Genomic DNA, 21,866 nt, shown 5'->3' with positions numbered 1-21,866 from the left:
TATATATATATATATATATATATATATAAAATATTTATTTTTTATTTCCTGTTCAGTTTACTGTTTTTCCATCAGAATTGATCCAGACCCCCCCCCCCCCCAAATTCAGTGCTGCTATTAGTCATCTAATCTATTTTATACACCTGTGGCCATGGGAGTGATTGGAACACCTGAATCCAATGATTTGGTGGGGTGTCCCAATACTTTTGGCAATACAGTGTATATATATATCTATACATACTGTATATATATACATATATATTTTTATTTTTATTTTTTCCTGTTCAGTTTACTGTTTTTCCATCAGAATTTATCCAGACCCCCCCCCCCCCAAATTCAATGCTGCCATTAGTCATCTAATCTATTGCTAGATGCAATCAGCCTGCGAAAGGTACTTATAGCAGTGAGGTGCTGCTGTATGGAGAGGCTAGTAAAAGTGGAAAGTGCAGTGATGTCACCAGTGGCATTGCCGCACATTGCACATAAACACAATATGGAAGGGCTGTGTTTACTCTAGCTTTTACAGCGAGCTCCTATGGAGTGGCCTGTGAAAGCATCAGAAGGTCAGGAGCTAACAAAATGACCAATATCCCAGTGCCATGTTAAAACAGCGCTGGAAATTCAAGAGCTTAACCTTGAAACTGATTGGGCATTCCAAGTGTACATAGCTTCAGCTTATTTAATAAGCTTCTATATCATATATAAAAGTCAAACGTATGTGCACCCATTTTTGCTCTGTGCTTAGTATATTTATTACCAGATACTGTATAAATCTGAGTATTTTTGCTGCTTTTTCAGTTTTCAGAGTAATGAAGGTCTACAAAAGAATGAATAAATCTAAATGCAGTTGTGATTTCTGTACCAAATAATCAATGTACATATTTGTTTTATAATATGTACTGTAAACACTGTTGTTAATATATAAACCATTTGGCGCTCCCGTGCTTACTGTCATTTAGATGTTTTAACAAGGTTGATCAACACTGTGTACACTTATGTATATTTATACTTGATGTGACTGTGATGTTTCTGTTGCCATAGCTGGCTTTGGATCACAGGTTGAACAGTTGTTCCTGCTGTAGCTATAAATATCTTTGCTTGCAAGATACACAATTCCTAACCATGACAAAAACAGCCTCTCCTTTGTTTACTGAGCAGCCTTGAAAAGGCAAATGCATTCACATAAGGAAGCATTCCGCCTAATTAAATATATATCAAATAAAGTCATTATGATTGTTAAATTAAGCAAAAATAAATAGTGTTATGAAACAAAAAATATATATAGTCATATATGGTATGCAAGGTGTTACGGTGTATGTAATATATTACAGCAGCTGTGTATTTAATATTAGTTTTCACAACTACATATATTTAATATATTTACATTTTAATTAAATATAAAATTATTTATTTCAGGTACTTATATAGCACTGTCAATTTACGCAGCACTTTACATATTTATATATTATACATTCACATCAGTCCCCAACCCTCAAGGGGTGTACAATCTAAGGTCCCTAACTTACATTCATACATACACATACTAGGGCCAATTTAGCAGGGTCTAGAAACTAGAGGAGACTAATGTTCTGTATGTACCTCTCAGGGAAGGAACTACTTATCTAAAAGTCTTTTGCCAAAACTAAAAGGAACTGGTCAGTATATACTTCTTAGGAGAGGAACTATGAAGGCTAGCAATCCCAATAGTTCACAGTCACAACTATGAGGCCCAGCAATCTCAACAGTACACTAGGATCTTGCAGAAAAGCAGTACTCACAAGGCCAGGGGAACAGCTGTGTCCACTCACCTTCCTCCAGGTACCTTCCAGTAAAAGCTATACAGACTGGATCCTTAGATGAAGTCTCAGAATGTTCGATACCATCTCAGATGTAGGCCCCCTGGCTCTACCACAGCTGGGACATTGATGAACAGCCACTTGAAACAGCAGACTGGTTGGATGTAGGGGGTAAAACACTCCCACCACCACTACCCAAAAAGGTGGAATCCCTTGGACAGAAAGACTCTGCTGTCCTACAGCTCAGTACCTCTCCAGAGATTGGCTGCAGCAACATAAATATTCATGATGCCTATTTGCTTTGCTCCACTCCTATGTCCCAGAACTTTCTGGAAGACAACAGAAAGCAATCAAACCTGCAGCTTGTGAAACCCAGAACAGTCCAAAGAAATCAACCACTACTCCAATGACTACAGGGGAGCTAAAAAGGCTAAATTTACCTAACATCCTAGAAGCCTAAGTAGGAGGGTGCTACATTACGAAAGGTCAGCAATGGTGGTTCCTGTGTTTTATCAATAACAGATTTCCTTTCAGTAGAGTTTATTTGGCTCCTGCCATAATAAATATGATATCTTTACATGATGTAAAGTACACCTATGAAAAGAGAAATAGATGAGTTTCCACTACTGACCTCCTGAAAAGCTAGCTGCCTGGTGTCTTCCTTCAGTACATCGGGGTCATTGACCCAAAACAAGGAAGCAGCAAATGAAAGTTAGGCAAAAGTCAGAATTCTATCTCAATACTTGTTCTGGTTTAGTGACTGAAGCCAAAGCATCATCATGACAGCACAGCACCTGACCTGCATGTATCACATCAGTGACAGTTCTTGAATCTAAAGCATCAGCATGACAGGCAGGGCACTACCATTTTCATAAGGAGGTCAGTAGTGGCAGCCTACATTTCATTCATGACATGTTTCCTTTGAAGAAAGCCTGTACTGAAAATTTACATGGGCTGCCATTGCTAATCTACTTTTAAAATTGTTAGTTGTCTTGCTGTTTGTATTAAGTTAATGATCCAGAACAATCATGCACCAATGATATTATAGAGAGGCCAGAACACCCGATCAAGGAGAACGATTTAAAGTCACTGGATCAGTATGACAGCTAAGTATTTTCAAATGGAAAGGTTGACAATGGCAACCCAGATATTTTTGTCAGCACAGGTATTCTAAAAAAAATGTAAAGATCAACACTATCCTGTGAGAGTAATAACCACTTGACCTCTGGAAGGTTACCCCCTTCATGACCAGAGAATTCTTTGCTATTCAGTACTGTACTACTTTAACTTGCAATTGTATGTCATGCAATACTGTAAATGAAATGATAAATTAACTTTTTATCATTTTTTTCACATAAATAAAGTTTTTATTTGGTGGTATTTGATCACTACTGGGGGGTTTTAATCTTTTTGCGATACATACGAAAAAAGAATGAGAATTAAAAAAAAATAAACCAAAACAATATTTTCTACTTTCTGTCATAAAACATCCAATAAATTCAAATTTCGCCATAAATTCAGGTCAAAATACATTATGCTACATATCTGTGGGAAAACGAATCCCAATAAGTGTATATTAATTGGTTTGTGTGAAAGTTATTGTGTCTACAAACTATGGTATATACAGTACATTTGATCATGATGTACTGACGGCCTCATTTCATCTCATTTCTTGTGGTCCTAAAATGCCAGGACAGTACAAATTCCCTCCAAATGACCCCTTTTTGGAACCTAGACAGTCTGAGGCATTTAATAAGAGGTAAGGTGAGTATTTTTAAGTTGTATTTTTTTTGGGCACAATTTTTTTGGAAAATTAAGAAATTGTTTCACAATAATTTTTTTACATTTTGTCACCAGTGCAGTACAGCATCATCATTTGACGGATATAGCAGTGATCAGGAACACTTACTGGTGACAGTATTTTAAAAAAAAATGTATTCAATTTTTAAACATTTTTTACATTTTTTTATAATTTTATTTTCATTCTTTATTATGTTTTTACATACTTTCATCAGAGTAGTTCAGTGTTACCATAGTAACACTGTACTACTCGGAGAGGGTGATCAGGGATTTTTTCATTGTAGGATCATTATAAGCAAAGTTTTCAACTGTCATGAATGAGTTAACCATTCATCACCGCTGTGATCACTAATGATCTGTGATTGGCTACAGCTAATCACATGGTACAGGGTACTGTGATTGACCCAGGTACTGTGTGATAGTGGTGAGCTAATCACAGCATAGTCAACACAGCTGTTATGAATGAGTTAATTCATAACAGCTTTGTTGACATTGTGATCATGTGATTGCATAGCAATCACATGATCACTGGTCCCCAAGTACTGAGTATCCAGGGTTTACAGTGGTTCTGAGGGGGGGGGGGGATGCATGGCACCCCCCTCAGCCCGAACAGGCAAAATGATATACATGTAAATGATTTTGCCTGCACTTGCTGCAATATATGCACAATCAGAGACTATCAGAGAGATCAGGTGACCCAGAATCTGGAGTTCTGGGTCCTGTTAGTTACTACGGGACCTGGGGCTCTCAGTGAAACCCCAAACTCTGTGCTGGGAGTATGCCATGCAGCACTCTGCCAGCGCAAAGACAAGTACACAAATTTGGAGCCCCATGGAAAAAAAACCAGTCCAGTGGGGCCGCATATTTGCGTATGGTTGGCACCAAGGGGTTAAAGTAAGTTTTGATATGATTTTCACATTTTACATGCTTGCTGTCCATATATATTTTGTTCATGTTAAGTATGTGCATGCTAAGTAATGTGTAAGTGAAAAACATGGAGATATTACCTCCTGACAATGAATTTTATCATTAGAAGGATGGCAGCATCGGCCCTGGGCCAACATCTATTATCTGGACAGAGATGCTAGCTCAGAGAGGTTACAGTTATATAGATCCCCATGCCTGTAGAGTTTATGGTTGTGTTCACAAATACCTCACTCAGATTAGCACCCTGCTTCAGCCTATCACCAGAAGCCCCAATTGTCATGGATCCTGCAGGACTGCCCTTGGACATACCAAAAGAAAGATTCATTTACCACTTGGCTTCAAATCTATGCAGGCACTGTCAAGCATAGCAACCACTTTATAGTCACCAGTGATATAACAGCACAGGATTTTTACTACCATTTACTAATAATACTTTGCAAAAGGAAGGACTACCAATCGCTCGGGGGGGGGGGGTATTTTTGTTGTTTCTGATCAGTCACATCCACACCTCTATAAATATACGCTGTTTTGTATGGTACATGCTGCTGACAGCTGCACTTTATACTCTGTTCTGTACATCACACACTCTTGTCCTGTGAACTTGACACTGTGCTGTATGATATATACTGCTGAACTCTACTATATATAACGTGTTGCACATTATACGGTATAGTCCTGACTAAACTGTTCATTGGGGTGGATTTAATCAAAGAATAGAGGTGGAAAGTTAGTGAACAAAATGAATGTGTTCATTCGACATGTTTCGCGCAGTTGCGCTTTGTCAAGTCTCCTTGGAGACTTGACAAAGCGCAACTGCGCGAAACATGTCGTCTTGGTAACCCCACATATGCTCCCAGCTGAAGCCAACGCCGGACACTGCCTTCGTTTGCCATGGTGACACCACCCAGGACGCTGGTACGCTGACACCACGTGATTTGAAGCCGACAGGAGCATTCTTTGATCTCAGCTCCCCTCAGAGCGGACGGGCCGTCCATTGGAATCACACTGTCCACTTCAGGCTGGTTAATTTTATTATACTTGCTACTTTATCTCACCCAATAAAGATGCACCTCCACTAAGGTGCTTGTCTGAGAGCATTTTCCACAGCGCCTTTTTTTCCAGTTCTCTTCATCATGCATATGATTAACAAGGCAGCAGTGGTGAGCTCATGATTAACTGTTCACATGTTTCCACCTGGAGTGGCCTCTCTGCGCTCATTTGTATGAGTTTTCCATTTTTTTTAATCAGCTGGCTGACCCAAAGACATTGTAAGGCCCCTTGCACATGCAGATCTTCTGCATTCTGGACCTTTGTTCTTGAATGTACAGGGCCCTAAATACCGACACCACTTCAGCCCTGTCCAATTGCAGCTTACCATATACAGTTGTGTTCAAAATAATAGCAGTGTGTTGAAAAAAAGTGACTAAAGCTCAAAATCCTTCTAATAGCTTTTATTTCCATACACACAAATGCATTGGGAACACTACACATTCTATTCCAAATCAAAACATGAAAAAAAATATGTCAAATTTGTGTTGTTCCTCTAAAAAATTGAAGAAAAGTGAATATTAGACTGTTCAAAAAAATAGCAGTGTTTGTATTCTTCTTTACAAACTCAAACATTCACTATATAAACTGAAAAATGTTTGACGATTCTGCTTTCCTTTGAATCACTTAATGAATATTTAGTGGTATAAGCACTGTTTCTGAGAACTGCTGTACATCTGTGTTGCATGGAGTCAACCAACTTCTGGCACCTGTGAACAGGTATTCCAGCCCAGGATGATTGGACTACATTCCACAGTTCTTCTCTATTTCTTGGTTTTGCCTCAGAAACTGCATTTTTGATGTCACCCCACACGTTTTCTATTGGATTAAGATCCGGGGATTGGGCTGGCCACTCCATAACGTCAATCTTGTTGGTCTGGAACCAAGATGTTGCACGTTTACTTGGGTGTTTGAGGTCGTTGTCTTGTTGGAACACCCATTTCAAGGGCATTTCCTCTTCAGCATAAGACAGCATGACCTCTTCAAGTATTCTGATGTATTCAAAGTGATCCATGATCCCTGGTATGCGATAAATAGGCCCAACACCGTAGTATGAGAAACATCCCCATATCATGATGCTTGTGCAACCATGCTTCACTGTCTTCACAGCGTACTGTGGCTTGAATTCAGTGTTTGGGGGTCATCTGACAAACTGTCTCCGGCCACTAGACCCAAAAAGAACAATCTTACTTTCATCAGTCCACAAAATGTTGCGCCATTTCTCTTTAGGCCAGTCAATGTGCTCTTTGGCAAATTGTAACCTCTTCAGCACATGTCTTTTTTTCAACAGTGGGACTTTGCGGGGGCTTCTTGCAGATAGTTTGGCTTCACATAGGCGTCTTCTAATTGTAACAGTACTCACAGGTAACTTTAGACCTTCTTTGATCTTCCTGATTGTTGGCTGAGTCCTTGCCATTTTGGCTATTCTTCTATCCATTTGAATGGTAGTTTTTCTCTTTTTTGTTCCATGTCTTTCAGGTTTTAGTTGCCATTTTAAAGCATTTGCGATCATTTTAGCTGAGCAGCCTATCATTTTCTGCACTTCTTTATATGTTTTCCCCTCTCCAATCAACTTTTTAATCAAGGTACGCTGTTCTTCTGAACGATGTCTGGAACGACCCATTTTCCTCAGAATGCACTGTAACCAGCATGTACAACATTTGCTGCCTTCCTTCCTTAAATAAGGGCAATAATTGCCACCTGTTTTTCAAAGAATGAATGACCTCACTAATAGAACTCCACACTGCAATTATTTTGAACATGCCCCTTTCAATTAGTGATTCAATTACACAGAATCAGCAGCATGCATGTCATGACTGTTGGGTCTGTTGGATTTCTATTACTCTACTACACCTGCTAGTAAATTATTTGCCATGTAGAAATATCATTTCTACCAAAAACAGTGATTGATCAGGTTAGTGATGTCTGACTGCTATTATTTTGAACACAACTGTGCTTTGACAGGCTGTCTGCAATGGGGCAGGATACTGCACCTGTCCTTCCCAGGCACACTTAAACACCAGGAGGGATACACTGTAGCTGGACGGCCCCATGCACAAGGGGCCTAAAAAGGAGCTGTACAGCACAAACATTGTTTGGCACTGCAAAGCAGGGAAAGAAAACCTGTGTGCAATATGGCTGTCCCTATGTACATATATAATTATAATTTTAAAACATTAACACACTAATAACATTATTCATATCAAGCTGATCATTTACAGGAATATGTAAAAATTAAATTTTAAGGACTATGTAGTTTATAATGTTGTCACCCCAGATTTATACAAAATATACCAATTTTCCCGTAAGTTTCTACCAGAAAATGGGTGAAACTTGGTTAAAAGTTGTGTGAAACCCGAATGAAAACATCAGTTAATAGACAACTTGTTATATTATTGTTTTTGTCTAATTCATTGTTAATTTTTTAACTGAAGAATTTGAAAGAAAATGAAATGGCTGGAACCCCAATAGTCTCAGGGGTCCACTACTCACTTTGAAGAGTAAATCATATGGTTTGGAAACTTTTTTTAAATTTACCAATGCAGGACCTTCTCGACCCCTTGAACCCCAACTGGCATAACCTCTGCCTCATTTGCAATACGTACACACTATAAAAAATTTTTGTAGGAAGCACCATTTTTAAACAGGTCCCCCCACAGCCATTGTAAAATCTAGAAATCAACATTAGAATGTGCTTTATTCCCAGAAAAAAGTCCCACAAACACAATATATTGGCTATGTTTGTAGTATAAATCCTATTAGTACTAGCCCCCTATTTATAAAAAACCAACAACAGAAATTAGAAAATTTAGAATCAACATTACAGTGTCATTTATTATAACAAAAAAGCCCAGAAAAGATTGTATGGCCACTAAGGCCTTTTGAAATCAACATTACATTATCATTTATTCCCAGCAAAAAACACCCCATATACAGTATTAGTTTCAGATATTTATATATCTCTGCTCAAGCCCCAGTTTGAATATGACCACCAACAGCCATTTGTACCTTTTGATATCAACATTAAACTACTGTTTAATCCCAGAAAAAAAAATCAAATATTGTATTGGTCACATTCCCAAAATACATTCCCAATATTGATTTATTTACCTCTATCCCCATTTTGAATAGGACTGCCAACAGTCATTCATAACTGTGGAAATCGATATTAAGTATTGTTTATTCCCAGAAAAACATCCTGAATATTGTATTGAGTCAATTTCCAATATGAATGTATTTTCAATCCAGCTTCATTTTGAAAAGGACCAACACTAGCCATCTTTAAATATAGAAATCAACATTACAGTATCAGTTATTCCCAGAAACAACACCCTATTTATTGTACCATATTTGATTTATTTGCACTCAAGCCTCAAATTGAATAGGACCCCCAACAAGCAGGTTGAAATCTGGAAATACACTTTACCATTACCATTTAATTTATTCCCTAAAAAAACACCCCAAATATTGTAGAGAGTGTTTCCAGATGTGCTTAGGCCCCAATTTGAATAGAACCACCAAGAGCCATGTTTAAATCTGGAAATAAACAATACAGTTTCATTCATTCCCTGAAAAAAACACTCCAAATATTGAATCAAATATGTTGCCGTTATTATTTATTAGCGCTCAACTCAACAGGACCACCAACATTGTTTTAAATATATAAATACACATTATGTTTTCATTCATTTATTCTCAGAAAAAAACACTCACATATTGTAGTGAGTGTATTCCCAGATTGATTTATTTGTGCTCAAGCCCCAATCTGAACAGGACCCCCCAGCATCTTTGTTAAAATCTAGAAATCAGATTTTAATTTATTCCCAGAAAAAAAACAATATTGCAATGAATAATTTGAGTATTTGTGACTCCCTGATCTGCTATAATGCTTGACCACCATCCACATACATGACCACTAGTACTTTGAGTGTGTCTTTGACAGAAATATGTTTTTTCAGCTATCAGCTCCAGTTTCCAACTTCCCCTGTTAAAACTCTAAAATATACCTGTAATCAGCCAGACGGCCATACAACACACTGTTTGTGTGATTGTGACTGCATGGAAACATAGACGGACCTTTTATAGCAGTGAAGCACCTGCAGGTACACCTAACTTTCCCAGTCTTCTGTCAGCTTTACCTTTCTAATCCACATGCTGAGCAAATTGGAATATTGAATCTTTAGGCTACGTTCACACTAGCATTGTATGCAGGTGGCAGAGAGGCATTTGGGAAGTGTTTTTACCGCTTCCCTAACACCTCTGTCAATTCTGCACATTACAGCACATGGTGCTGTTCTAATGGGAGCATTTGCGTCGCGTCGTGGTAAAACAGACACCTCTGGTCGAGTCAGGAGGCGTTGAAGCCTCCTATTCTAGTCTATGGTGCCGGAGCGGCGTTTGCGGAGCGTTTGTGGAGCGTTAAAAACCGCTCCGCAAACGTCGGACCAACGCTTGCCAAACACTATAGGGGCGTTTGGCATGCGTTGGTAAAACAGCCAAGTGTGAACGAGCCCTTATGGAGGGGGCTGGCAAGTTGATAAAACCCCATGATTGGCTCTTACAAGCCACCTGACCACAGTTCAGAGGCCAGAAAGCATTATTGGCAATTATTGCTATGGTGGAAAAATGTTTGGAATAGTTCGCCATTTTCCTGAACAGCAGATATGCAGTGTTCAAGTCGAACACTAATTTTACCCAAACTCAAAGGTCATTGCTAAGAACAAGATAGCCAAAGGTTGATTCTGCTGCTGCTTTATAGTGCAGTGCAAGAAAGTATATGCATGCTGGTTTGAGTGGCATAGCGAAGAGTTAGAATATCTGTCTGGTTTGTATTGCTACAAATAATATTTAAATAAAAAAGATGCACAAACTCTTATATTACTATACCAAACAGTTACTAATTATGATATCTCATCACCAATTTATACTTGTGAAAACATATTATTTGACTAGAAACCAATATGTATTCCTACCTTGAAAATCAATAAACTACACAGTGGGGTTTACACTCACCGTCATCCCGTGACCACCTATCTCTAGGATGGTCTTTTGCGCTTTTGGGACTCTCCCAGTGTGCAGTGTTGCTAATGGTAACCAGTTGTTCCCCCAAAAATGCTAAGTCAAAGCCAACTCTCTCCTCTCCTCCACAGGCAAAATAGGCATGTATTCTAGAGTTGGTGCAAATTACATCTTGAGTACATACTTATTTTGCTTGTGGAGGAGAGGAGAGAGTTGGCTTTGACTTAGCATTTTTGGAGGAACAACTGGTTACCATTAGCAACACTGCACACTGGGAGAGTCCCAAAAGCGCAAATGACCATCCTAGAGATAGGTGGTCACGGGATGACAGTGAATGTAAATCCATGTGGGGCACCAGTCTGAGCACAGTGGAGTACCTGTTACTGTACACGGAGTTCACAATCAAGAATCACAGCACTTTGCACTTTATTTTTTATTATTGAGACTGAACAATCAATATCAGTGTCCATATTGTTTTTTCAGATATTGTCACAGAGCACTTCATATTTGCACTATTTATGCGCGGTCCATATGGTATTTATTTTTAATGTTGTGTTTATTAGTTTACAATTATGACTGCTGCAAATGGTTATTTGTCATTGTTGATTATATCCATGAGGGCAGTAGCACTTTCATTATGTTTCATGTATTACACAGTGGGGTTGATTTACTAAAACTAGAGAGTGCAAAATCTGCTGCAGCTGGTCATGGTAGCCAATCAGCTTCTAACTTCAGTTTGTTCAATTAAGCTTTGACAAAAAAAACCTGGAAGCCGACTGGATTCTATGCAGAGCTGCACCATATTTTGCACACTCCAGTTGTAGTAAATCAACCCCAGTGTGACCAAAAATTCATAAACTATTTTACATTAAAAAAAAATGTGAAAAAATGAATAAACAGAAAAAGGCCACTCCCATTGTCCAAGTATGGCCCAGAAAGGATGCTCTATTTAAAATATAAATATTTTATGCCATGACCTCAGCATGCAGCGCTCCCAGGTGACCAAATAGCCAGAAATGCCACCTCCTTACCAGTTTAACAAGATCTCTAAACACAAGAACGCTTGAACATATATGTAAGATCCCTCCCAGGGCCCACTTCCACTTTCCAAACACATCCAATCAAAGCAAAATTTGCAAGAATTCCTCTGGGATAGTAGGAATAGAACAATAAGAGACCATAGAGTAGTATTGCTAAAACCTTGGTACTTGTTATATATACATAATACCCACCAAAATGACACGGCTGGCCCTTGCACACCGGTGGGCATTAGTACATCACAGGCTGTTCACCATAGAAATACTGGGGTTATTACAAAACAGAGAACATGAAGTAAGAATTCTCCTCAAAGTGGGGAGGGGGAGATTTAATTTGGACAGTTGTCACCAGAACTAATACAGCTATTACTAGTTTTTACTATTACTAGCTATTACTATTACAACTAACACACCTATTGCGAGACTAGCTAATGTTTAAGTAGAATAAAACATATCAGCAGGTAAGTGTTTTTTTTCTCTTTCTGCACCATTTATCAGTGGTAAAGGCAGTGGTGTATTTAGGTTTTGTGCTGCCCTAGGCAAAACAAAAATTGTCTGCCCCCACAGACACTGACCAACATTCCCCCCCTTCCCCTTCCCATGGAGAGAGTCTGACATTGAACAACAACACCCCTGCCCCCCACCTGGGAGAGCTTTCCATAACCCCCTACCATGGTGATAGAGAGAAAGACACTCATCTTCACAGTTCCGGACATCCCCGGGAACGAAAGTCAAGTTCTACATACACCATCAAGCAGCCCGCAGCCTCTCTCGGATCCCACCTGGTACCCATGGTACCAGGGGTGGACTGACCATTTGGAAACTCGGGCACTGCCTGAGGGCCCGGGGTCAGTAGGGGGCCCCATGAGATGCCCCTGGTACCTTTTCATAGGCTTTTTTGAGTTTGGGCAAGGACACAGGGGTCCCCTATTGCCCGGGAGCCCCATGAGTTGTCAGTCCGCCCCTGCATGGTACGCATGTCCTTTCTTTCATCCCTTCTTCTGGGGGGAGGTGCTGCCCCCCTGGAAAATGCTGCCCTAGGCAAGTGCCTTGTTTGCCTTGTGGTAAATACGCCCCTGAGTAAAGGAATAATATTAAATTAATTGCTTAACACTTTAAAATAAACTGTCATCATCGAGCACCATACTGTATCTGTTATTTTGCTTTATTCTATCAAGATATAGACTGCCTGAATAATGATTCTTCATTTGAAGACTGTTCTAAGAAAAATATTGTCTTCATTGCACTGTATAAAGATGTACTTGTACAAATCTATTCATAGCAGAGACTGAAACAGAAAAGTACTACTACTGTCATGACTAGCATGAGATTTTGAAGTCTGGATTATTACACAAATATTTGTAACAAGACTATTATTTACTCTTTAAAAAAAAATACTATATTTTCACAAATTGATAAATGATGAGAACATATGGAGTGATTTATCAGATGTAATACTTTTCTCCACCAGGATCTTTGTTTATTCTTAAAATATTACATAAATAGATTATCACAGAAATAGCAATGAAAAAGTAATAAATCAAATATTTTCTTTCCATATTTTGACAGGGTAAATTCTTTTCCATTCGTTACACACATATTAAAATTTACATTTCAGGCTTGAAGATTACTCAAAACCGTCAAATTATTATATGTTTGCTGAAAGCAGATACCCTGTAGAATAAAATGTTTTTGTCACACAATATTTGCACTACGGTCTATCACATCTATATTTTCAACACAACATACACTCATATAGGTTACATCAAGTAAATACAAAATATGTAAAGTTTTAAAAAAATTATGGTACCCAAAATTGTCAATAGTTGATGATTTAAATGCGTTTACAGCTCAGCAATTTAGAATAAACAGTGAATGATGACCCTAAACGTATTGTTCTCCCTCCAGCATGCATGGCAAAATGTGTAATCTTCGATTTTGTATTCAAGCACACCCGAAATGCTCATTTGCGTTTTTATGTGCATTTTAGAATTTGAGAGTTTTATTTTTTATTTAATTACATTTTACATTTTAAATTTTTTTTTTCTTTTTTATAACATCTCACAAGGGAGCTGGTAAGGCCACTTACGTGATAGCATAGTGCAGATGACAGGTTAACTTTTAGACCCCTAATGTCCCTCCTGCACTCCATTGAAGCCAATTGACACAGACTGTGTTCGATTACCTTCTGCCCTATCCAGAGCTGGGCATTTCTTCAAAGGGAAGATTAGCAAATACGGATCCACTGATCTCCCATCACTCTCCATCCTCACACCTGTTAAGATGTAACACCAGCGCCTAGAAGTGACAGGGGAGCCTGAGACACATTGTAGAGGGGAGTTACATTTTTCAGCATTTAGAGCGGCCGAGTGACATTCATGGCAGCAAAAGGGTTAAACTAAACTCTAGGTAGATATAAAAAAACAGGTATTAATGCACCCCTGTAATCACGGAAGCATCAATACATGTATTTTAAATACAAGCAGTAGAAGTACCTGAATCAGATCCAAAAATCTGCCATCAGATCCAAGTCTCTCGATTGAAACTGCATATTTCAACAAAATCTGGTTTTATAATATTTTTCAATGGGTTATTCTGCTTTAAGGCTACAATGGGCTTTAACCACTTGCTCTCTGGAAGGTTTTACTTCCTTCATGACCAGGCCATTTTTTGCTCTTTAACACTCCACTAGTGTAACTGGTAAGTGCGCAAGCATGCAACAAATGAAAAAAAGTTAAAAAAAAACATTTTATTTTCACACAAATAAAAATTTCTTTTGGTGGTATTTTTATTATATAAACAAAAAATGACCGATAATTTTGAAAAAAAAACATTATTTTTTACTTTCTGCTATAAAAACATATCCAAAAAAAATGTAATTTGTAGATTTAGGCCAAAATGTATTCTGCTATATGTCTTTAAAAATCAAAATCCCAATAAGTGTATATTGATGATTTGCATGAAAGTTATGGTGTCTAAAAATGATGGTATACAGAAAATACTGGAATTTTTTTTTTATACTTGTAATGATGGTGATCAGTGACTTATATTGGGACTGTGATAGTGCGGAAGGCAATCTGACACTAACTGACGCTGGCTGGGAGGTACACTACAGACTGACACTGACATCACCAGTGACTCTAATATAGTGAACAGTGATAATACTGTACACTGTCACTGTACTAATGACACTGGTTGGCTAACATCTAGGGGCAATCAAAGGGTTAACAGTGTGCCTAACAATGCTTTTTACTAAATATCTGCTTGTTCCTTCTCCCTGCTTTGCAAGAAGAAAAAACAAACAGATTGGTTCTAAACATGGGCAGTTCGTTTAGTTCCAAATCAAAATTCTGATGAAATTTTCATTATTTGGAGATTCGGATGTATCCGAATTTTGGAATTACAATAGTGACAAATTTAAATGAATCTGAAAAAACGAAACAAAATTTTGTTCAAAGTAACAAATTATTCAAATCAAACTCGAAACAAATTAAAAAAGCAAAGCAAATTCAAAACAAATTTGAAATGTAAACATATTGCTGATTTGAGAATTAAAATATAGCTGTCTTCCAAAATTCAAATTTTGTTAAGAATAGAATAGAAAAGAATAGAAAATAAAGGAATAAAATAGAAAAGAATAGAATAAAAAGGAACAGAATAGAACATAACAAATAGAATAAAAAAGAATAGAACAGAATAGAAAAAATAGAATAAAATAGAACGAAAATAGCAGTCTTCCAAAATTCAATTATCAAAATTTGATTTTCGAATAGAATAAAATAAAATAGAAAGAATATAGACGTCTTTAAACATTTTGAATTTCTAATTTTGAAATTCAAATTTCAAATAGAATAAAATATAGCCGTCTTCCAAAACTCGAATTTAAAAAAGAATAGAATAGAATAGAAAACAAAAGAATAGAATAGAATAAAAAAGAATAGAATTGAAAAAACTGATTAGAAAAGAGAATATAACCATTTTCCAAAATTCAAATAAAAAAATAGAATAGAATAAAACATAATAGAATAGAATGGAAAGGATTAGAATATAATAAAATGGAAAGTAATAGAATATAAAAGAATAGAATAGACAATAAAAGAATAGAATAGAAAAGCATACAACAGAAAATAAAAAATAGAATAGAGTAGAATAGGCAGAATATAGTCATCTTCTGGAAATCAAATTTCAAATAGAATAGAGTAGAATTCAATAGAAAGAACATAGCTGTCTTCAGAATTCAAGTTTCCAATAGAATAGAATAAAAATTTGAATTTGAAAAGAGCAGAATAGAATAAAACAGAATAGAATTGAAAAGAATAGAGTAAAACACAACAAAGTAGAATAGAAAAGAATAGAAAATAAAAGAATAGCATAGAAAATAAAGCAATATAATATAAAGTAATAGAACAGAATAGAATAGAAAAGAATAGAATAAACAATAAAAGAATTGATTAAAAAAGATAGAATAGATTATAATAGAATAGAACAGAACAGAACTGAATAGAAAGAATATAGCCATCTCCCGAAATTCTCATTTTGAATAGAACAAGACCAGCTATTCTTCATAATGAATTTAGATCGACTTGATATTTTCGATTTGAATTTGATTCAAATACTTCCAATCCATTGTAAAAATTTGAATCCAATCGCAAACGAATAAACATAATGAAATGAAACGAAACAAATTTTGCTACAAATGCAACAAAACAAAATTAGTAACTTAATATATTGATCCAAAACGAAACAAATTTTTTGTGCTACACGTCTAATCGTTCCCTCTGTTCAGAGCTCTGTGTTGTTTGTCATCACAGAGCTCTGGGCTGTGATGGGACATAAGCGATCAGCATGAATCGTTGGCTCAAACCTGCTGACAAAATCCCACTATGTCCAATCACAGAGAGAGTTGTCGGGGGGGAGTGTACCCTGAACCACTGCAGACCTACAAGAACGTCATTGTGTCTGTACGAGTGGCCTGCCACCTGTGCTTGTGTCAAAAGATCCCTCAATATTTTACAATTTTTCACAGAAAAAAAGAACAGACAGTGAAAAGAATAACATAAAAATATGAAATCAACAGTTTATCAATAGTTATCAAATACACAAAAAAAGGAATGAACCGCAACTACCCTACCCCCACCACAAAATGCACCTTGTAAATAAGGAAAATGTTGGCTTTTTTCCTATCACGTTTTGCCCCTACTTCAACAAAATTTTGCTCGCTCATCCCTATTGAATCCACATTCGGAGTTTCTTGCTAACCTTCTATGGCAGGGGTGTCAAACTGGCGGCCCTCCAGCTGTTGTGAAACTATAAGTCCCATCATGCCTCTGCCTTTCTGAGTCATGCTTGTAACTGTCAATCTCGCAATGCCTCATGGGACTTGTAGTTTGGCAACAGCTGGAGGGCCGCCAGTTTGACACCCGTGCTCTATGGGAAAAGCTAATTTCAGGAGGCACCAAAACAATTGAGTACTGTCCGTGATACTTTTTTTATTTGCACTAACATACAATTTTATGTTTTAATTTTAAGGAGGCACCAAAAAAATTCAATATTGGTCTAGTATGTCAATACTTAAAAGTTGAACTCACATATGACCTTGTACATGCAGAGGTGTAGCTAGGATATTTTGCGCCCGGGGACGAACTATAAAATTGGTGCCCCAGCCCCCCTCCCCGTTTAATCACATCAGTGACACCAATGATGGGGCACTATTCCTCCCTTTGACACCAAGGACACTTACCTTGCTGACCCTTGCTCCAGCCTAGGCTCTTTCCCTCTCCCATCCACAGCCAGCATACCTGGTTGCAGCAGCACCATCTGCACGGCACACTTACTGGTCAGCTGTTTTCTTCACTTGCTCCGGCCGCTCCCTCACTCGATCTTCACGTTGCCACTCGGCTCCTCCTCTCCAAGCTCCGCCTGTGTGATTGGCCACCTGTGTGCCTTTCCTGAGCTACAGTTCTGGTGCCCAATCACCAGTGAGGAGGCGGAGCTTGCAGAGAGAAGTACAAGCTGCCATAGGCTGTCCAGTGATCCTGAGGGTGTGGCCAGATGACAGGGGCGGCATGTCATCCCGCCCACACATCGCGTCCAGGGAAAAGAAGACACCGGACCTGCGGATCTCTCTACCCCTCCTCCAGCAGCACCTCCTGGACTGGATCGTTGTGGGACTGGGACACGGAGCCGGGTAAGACACAGCAGCCCGCCCCTGTACTAAGTGTCCCTTCCGTTGGAAGGGGGGGCAGCAGCACCGCGCCGCCCCCCTAAAAAGTGCCGCCCTAGGCAAACGCCTTGTTTGCCACGCAGCAAATACACCCCTGGTCGTAAGCCTCATTTTGGCGCCCCTGTACCTTGGCGCCCGGGTACATATGTACCCCCCTGCCCCCCCAGCTACGCCTCTGTGTACATGTAGTAGTAATACCATTCAGTGCTGAACATAGTCTGTACAGAGAGCAGAGCTGTGCGTGGGGCCCAGCAGACATTATTCAGATTTGTTCAAAGCTACACAGTTTGTTTTTATCTACAGATGTCCTTTATCTGCAGTTTTTTGGTAAAGGTGAACTCTAAATTTAAAAATCTGCATCTATTTATTCTTTCAATAATATATTCCAATGTTTATTTAGTGTGCTCAGTCTGCTGCAGATTGAGGCATTGCTACTTTACTGCTCTCGGTATATTGTTTGGTTTCTAAACTTGGAACTTAACTGTTATTACTTTTTTTATGGATCCTGGTTTTATGGTTACTGACAGCAAATTGCTCTCATATTAAACACCTTTTTGTTTTTATTTTAAGACTGGGAATAATCTTTACCATAGCCCTCTTTATTCTTTTTCTTCTTTCACTGTTTTGGATAGTTTTTCATTAGCAAACCCCTTTTAAACCATAATGAGCTACATAATCCTCTCACATAATGTGAAAGGGTTTAATATCTCAAACAAATAGAAGAAAGCTTTCCAAAATTAGCAGCACATGAAAGATTATTTCAGGAGACCTACTTTGCCCATATTCATTACCCAAAATCCTTAGCTAGACATTACAAAAGACATAAAAGATTTATGATTAAAAAACAAATGTGTTGCTAATCGCCTGTATAACGAATTTCCATTTGAAACGTGACCCAGCTTCAGGGCTGGATCTAGCCTGTCCAATGTGGGGGTGCAGTAAAAAATGTCAGGGGGCAAAAGATGGGAGGTCAGCAGGGCAGAGGACAGGGGTCACTGCTGGCAGGGCAGAGGACAGGGGTCACTGCTGGCAGGGCAAAAAACAGGGGTCACTGCTGGCAGGGCAGAAGACAGGGGTCACTGCTGGCTGGGCAGAAGACAGGGGTCACTGCTGGCATGGCAGAAAACAGGGGTCACTGTTGGCATGGCAGAGGACAGGGGTCACTGCTGGCAGGGCAGAAAACAGGGGTCACTATTGGCATGGCAGAAGACAGGGGTCACTGTTGGCATGGCAGAGGACAGGGGTCACTGCTGGCAGGGCAGAAAACAGGGGTCACTATTGGCATGGCAGAAGACAGGGGTCACTGTTGGCATGGCAGAGGACAGGGGTCACTGCTGGCAGGGCAGAAAACAGGGGTCACTATTGGCATGGCAGAAGACAGGGGTCACTGTTGGCATGGCAGAAGAGAGGGGTCACTGCTGGCTGGGCAGAAAACAGGGGTCACTGCTGGCAGAGCAAAGGATGTGGCACAGCTCCTTCTCCCATCCCTTCACTGCAAACAGCCTGGGCACAGACAGCAGAGCTCCTCCTCCCCAAACAACCAAGAACTGCGATCAGTATAGTGTCAGTCAAGGACAGTTTAGTGTCAAGCTAGGGTGGTAAAGTATCAGATTAGTGATGTATAGTATCAGATTAGTGATGTATAGTATCAGGTTAGGGCAGCATAGTGGCAGGTTAGGACAGTATAGTGGCAGGTTTGGGTTGGCATTGGGGGTGGGCACAGATAAAATTTGAGGGGTGAGCACAGATAAAATATGGGGGGGGGAAAGCCCACCCTGGCACCCCCCTAGATCCGGCCATGCCCAGCTTGCTGATTCCAAACCCTAAAAGGTCATCTAGCTGGAAAACTAAAGTTGTTGTAAACCTCAGACATGAAATATGAACAAAGTATATCCCTCTATAGTGTGTACTTGTCTCAATCCAGAGGAGTAATTGTCATTTCTGTCTGGTGCCTTATTCCTCTGCTATCTGCATGAGTCCCTTCTGACAAGTTTTCCTGACACCAAGCGATAAAAAAGTGACAGGTGAAGGACCTTCAGCACACAGCCTGTGATTGACAGCTTATTCTCAGTTACTGTGTGCTCCATGTAGGAAAGGGGAAGGGGGGTGTCTATTCCCTCCAATCAGCTCTCAGCTCTCCTCACTGAGTATAACTTCAGCTCTCCACCCCCTGCTTTCTGAAATATCAGGCAAGCTGTATAAATTCTGGACTTTGAATGGCTGTGGAGAAGAGCTGGCTGCAGATAAACAGATACAACTTTATAGGCTTTGTATCATCTCTGTGTATGACCTGAGACCAGTCACTCCACTGGGTATATGTAATGATTTACAACCAACTGTTCCAAAAGTGCCCCTAATATTGACCGTAGTCTATAATGCTACTAGAAGAATATGCCTTCTCTGTCATGTTTAAACCTGCAAGCTATGCAAAACAAATCTAACAGATTCTTCCTTCCACTCTAACAGCCCAGATGGACACATTTCCTACAGCTTGCTATTTCCTTCCCCTGGCTAGAGTATTTTTACAGCTGGCTGTCAGTATGCCTGTACAGTGGTTGCATCTGATATACTGCATACAGGAGCTGTTCAGCCAACAATTTTAAACCTGGGTCCTTTGACCAGTTCATTGAAAAATTTACTTTGGTTCAGCCAACAGGCAGATTTCTGCCAATTCACAGTCAGCTGAAATTGGATGCATGTACTGTGTGTCCAGCTTAAAGTGATACTAAATCCAGGACCCTACACCAGCCTTTCTCAACCAGGGCGCACAGGCACCCTGGGGTGCCTTCAGGCTTCTTCAGGGGTGCCTTGGCAAAAAGCCCAAAAATTGTATACAAGCCAGCAAGTGGATCAATCCTACCTGTTAGTACACAAAGCCACAGGTTTTCATTGTGCACTTTTATGACCTTCTACCTGCCAGCATCCTAACAACCAATGACATCATCAGTTGATAAGGATGACATGGGGTGTATGCACATCATCCTTGTTTGGCCCTCCCCTGCCCCTCTTTGTCAGCACTGGGGTCACATTAGCAGGATGAGGGAGAGAAACAAAGAGACACAGTAGAATACTAGTCAGTACCAGTGTGCAAAGGTGTAATTTGCTTTGGAAGAATAAATCACCTCTAACGTTGGGTGTACTGGATGTGTGTAGAATAGTTTTTTTGCATTTTAGATTGGGGTGCCTTGAGACTATCCATAATTTTAAAGGGTGCCTTGACTGAAAAACGGTTAGGAAACCCTGCTCTACACTCACTATATAGGTTCTCCCACAGTACACAGAACATGGAAATGCTATTATTTTAGTAAATATAAACTGCTAAATACTTTTTCTCACCAGCAGTTCTGACTTCTATCAGTGTCCAGCAGAGCACTAGTTAAAGCTTGTAGGAGTGCTCTAGGAGGATGCAGATCCCCTGACCCTCTGTCTGGACAGTGCTGATTGGCCCTGTGCTGATCACATGCACTCTCCCAAGAAAAAAAAAAAGCTAACAATACACACCAAACTGAGCATGTGCAGAGTGTCTCCACATGATATGTCTTGTCAGGAGATAAGAGGGGGGGCCCTGGAAGAAGGGGAGGATCAGAGAAATCAGGATCAAATTGCATTTTAAACAATGCAGAGGATTAACCCCTTGAGTTCCACAGTGAGTATAACAAGCATTTCCTACTGCATATACAGACTGATTTACTGTTGAGGGTTTAGTAACACTTTAATTGGAAGAGGCCTTAAAGCGGAACTTCACCTAAAAGGTGAAATTCCACTCTTCCTCCTCCGCCCTTCCTCCTCTTTACTTTTTGGCACATTTTTTTTTGGGGGGGGGGGCAGCGGGTACCTGGTTTTGAGAGGTACCCACTCCCACTTCTGCTGGGATCCCCCCCTCCCCAAACTACAAATCACAGGTCCCAGAAGGCTGCAGGACCATTCACTAAACACAGAGCGGCTCATGTATGCTGCTCACAGTAATGATGCCTGTGCCGGGGACTGAAGACCGGTGAAGAAATCGGCTCTGGTGAA

At 39.5% G+C, this 21,866-nt stretch overlaps 3 protein-coding genes across 9 annotated transcripts in view; 1 reads left to right on the top strand and 2 right to left on the bottom strand.

Annotated features, from left to right (window-relative positions):
- Positions 1 to 2,146, bottom strand: part of LOC149462921 (uncharacterized) — a 383,187-nt gene extending 381,041 nt beyond the window's left edge. For 2 of the 6 annotated variants that reach the window (XM_089676272.1, XM_089676270.1), the window contains exon 1: positions 1,809 to 2,134. The gene's annotated coding sequence lies outside the window, so the exon portion shown is untranslated. Of the gene's footprint in view, positions 1 to 1,808 lie in introns of all 6 variants that reach the window. The other 4 variants (XR_016312557.1, XM_089676268.1, XM_089676271.1 and 1 more) reach the window with 4 other exon arrangements.
- The window catches only part of TXLNB (taxilin beta), a 150,038-nt gene that overhangs the window by 26,017 nt on the left and 102,155 nt on the right, over positions 1 to 21,866 (top strand). The window lies entirely within an intron of this gene.
- LOC149462920 (endogenous murine leukemia virus Env polyprotein from Emv-2 locus-like) overlaps positions 1 to 21,866 on the bottom strand; it is a 126,974-nt gene that overhangs the window by 103,793 nt on the left and 1,315 nt on the right. The window lies entirely within an intron of this gene.

This window comes from Staurois parvus, unplaced genomic scaffold (genome assembly GCF_062004578.1).
Source record: "Staurois parvus isolate SC_StPar_1 unplaced genomic scaffold, SC_StPar_1.0 ptg000165l, whole genome shotgun sequence".
NCBI lineage: Eukaryota > Metazoa > Chordata > Amphibia > Anura > Ranidae > Staurois > Staurois parvus.
Note: the sequence above shows the minus strand (reverse complement) of the source record. Positions and strands in the feature narration are given on the sequence as shown.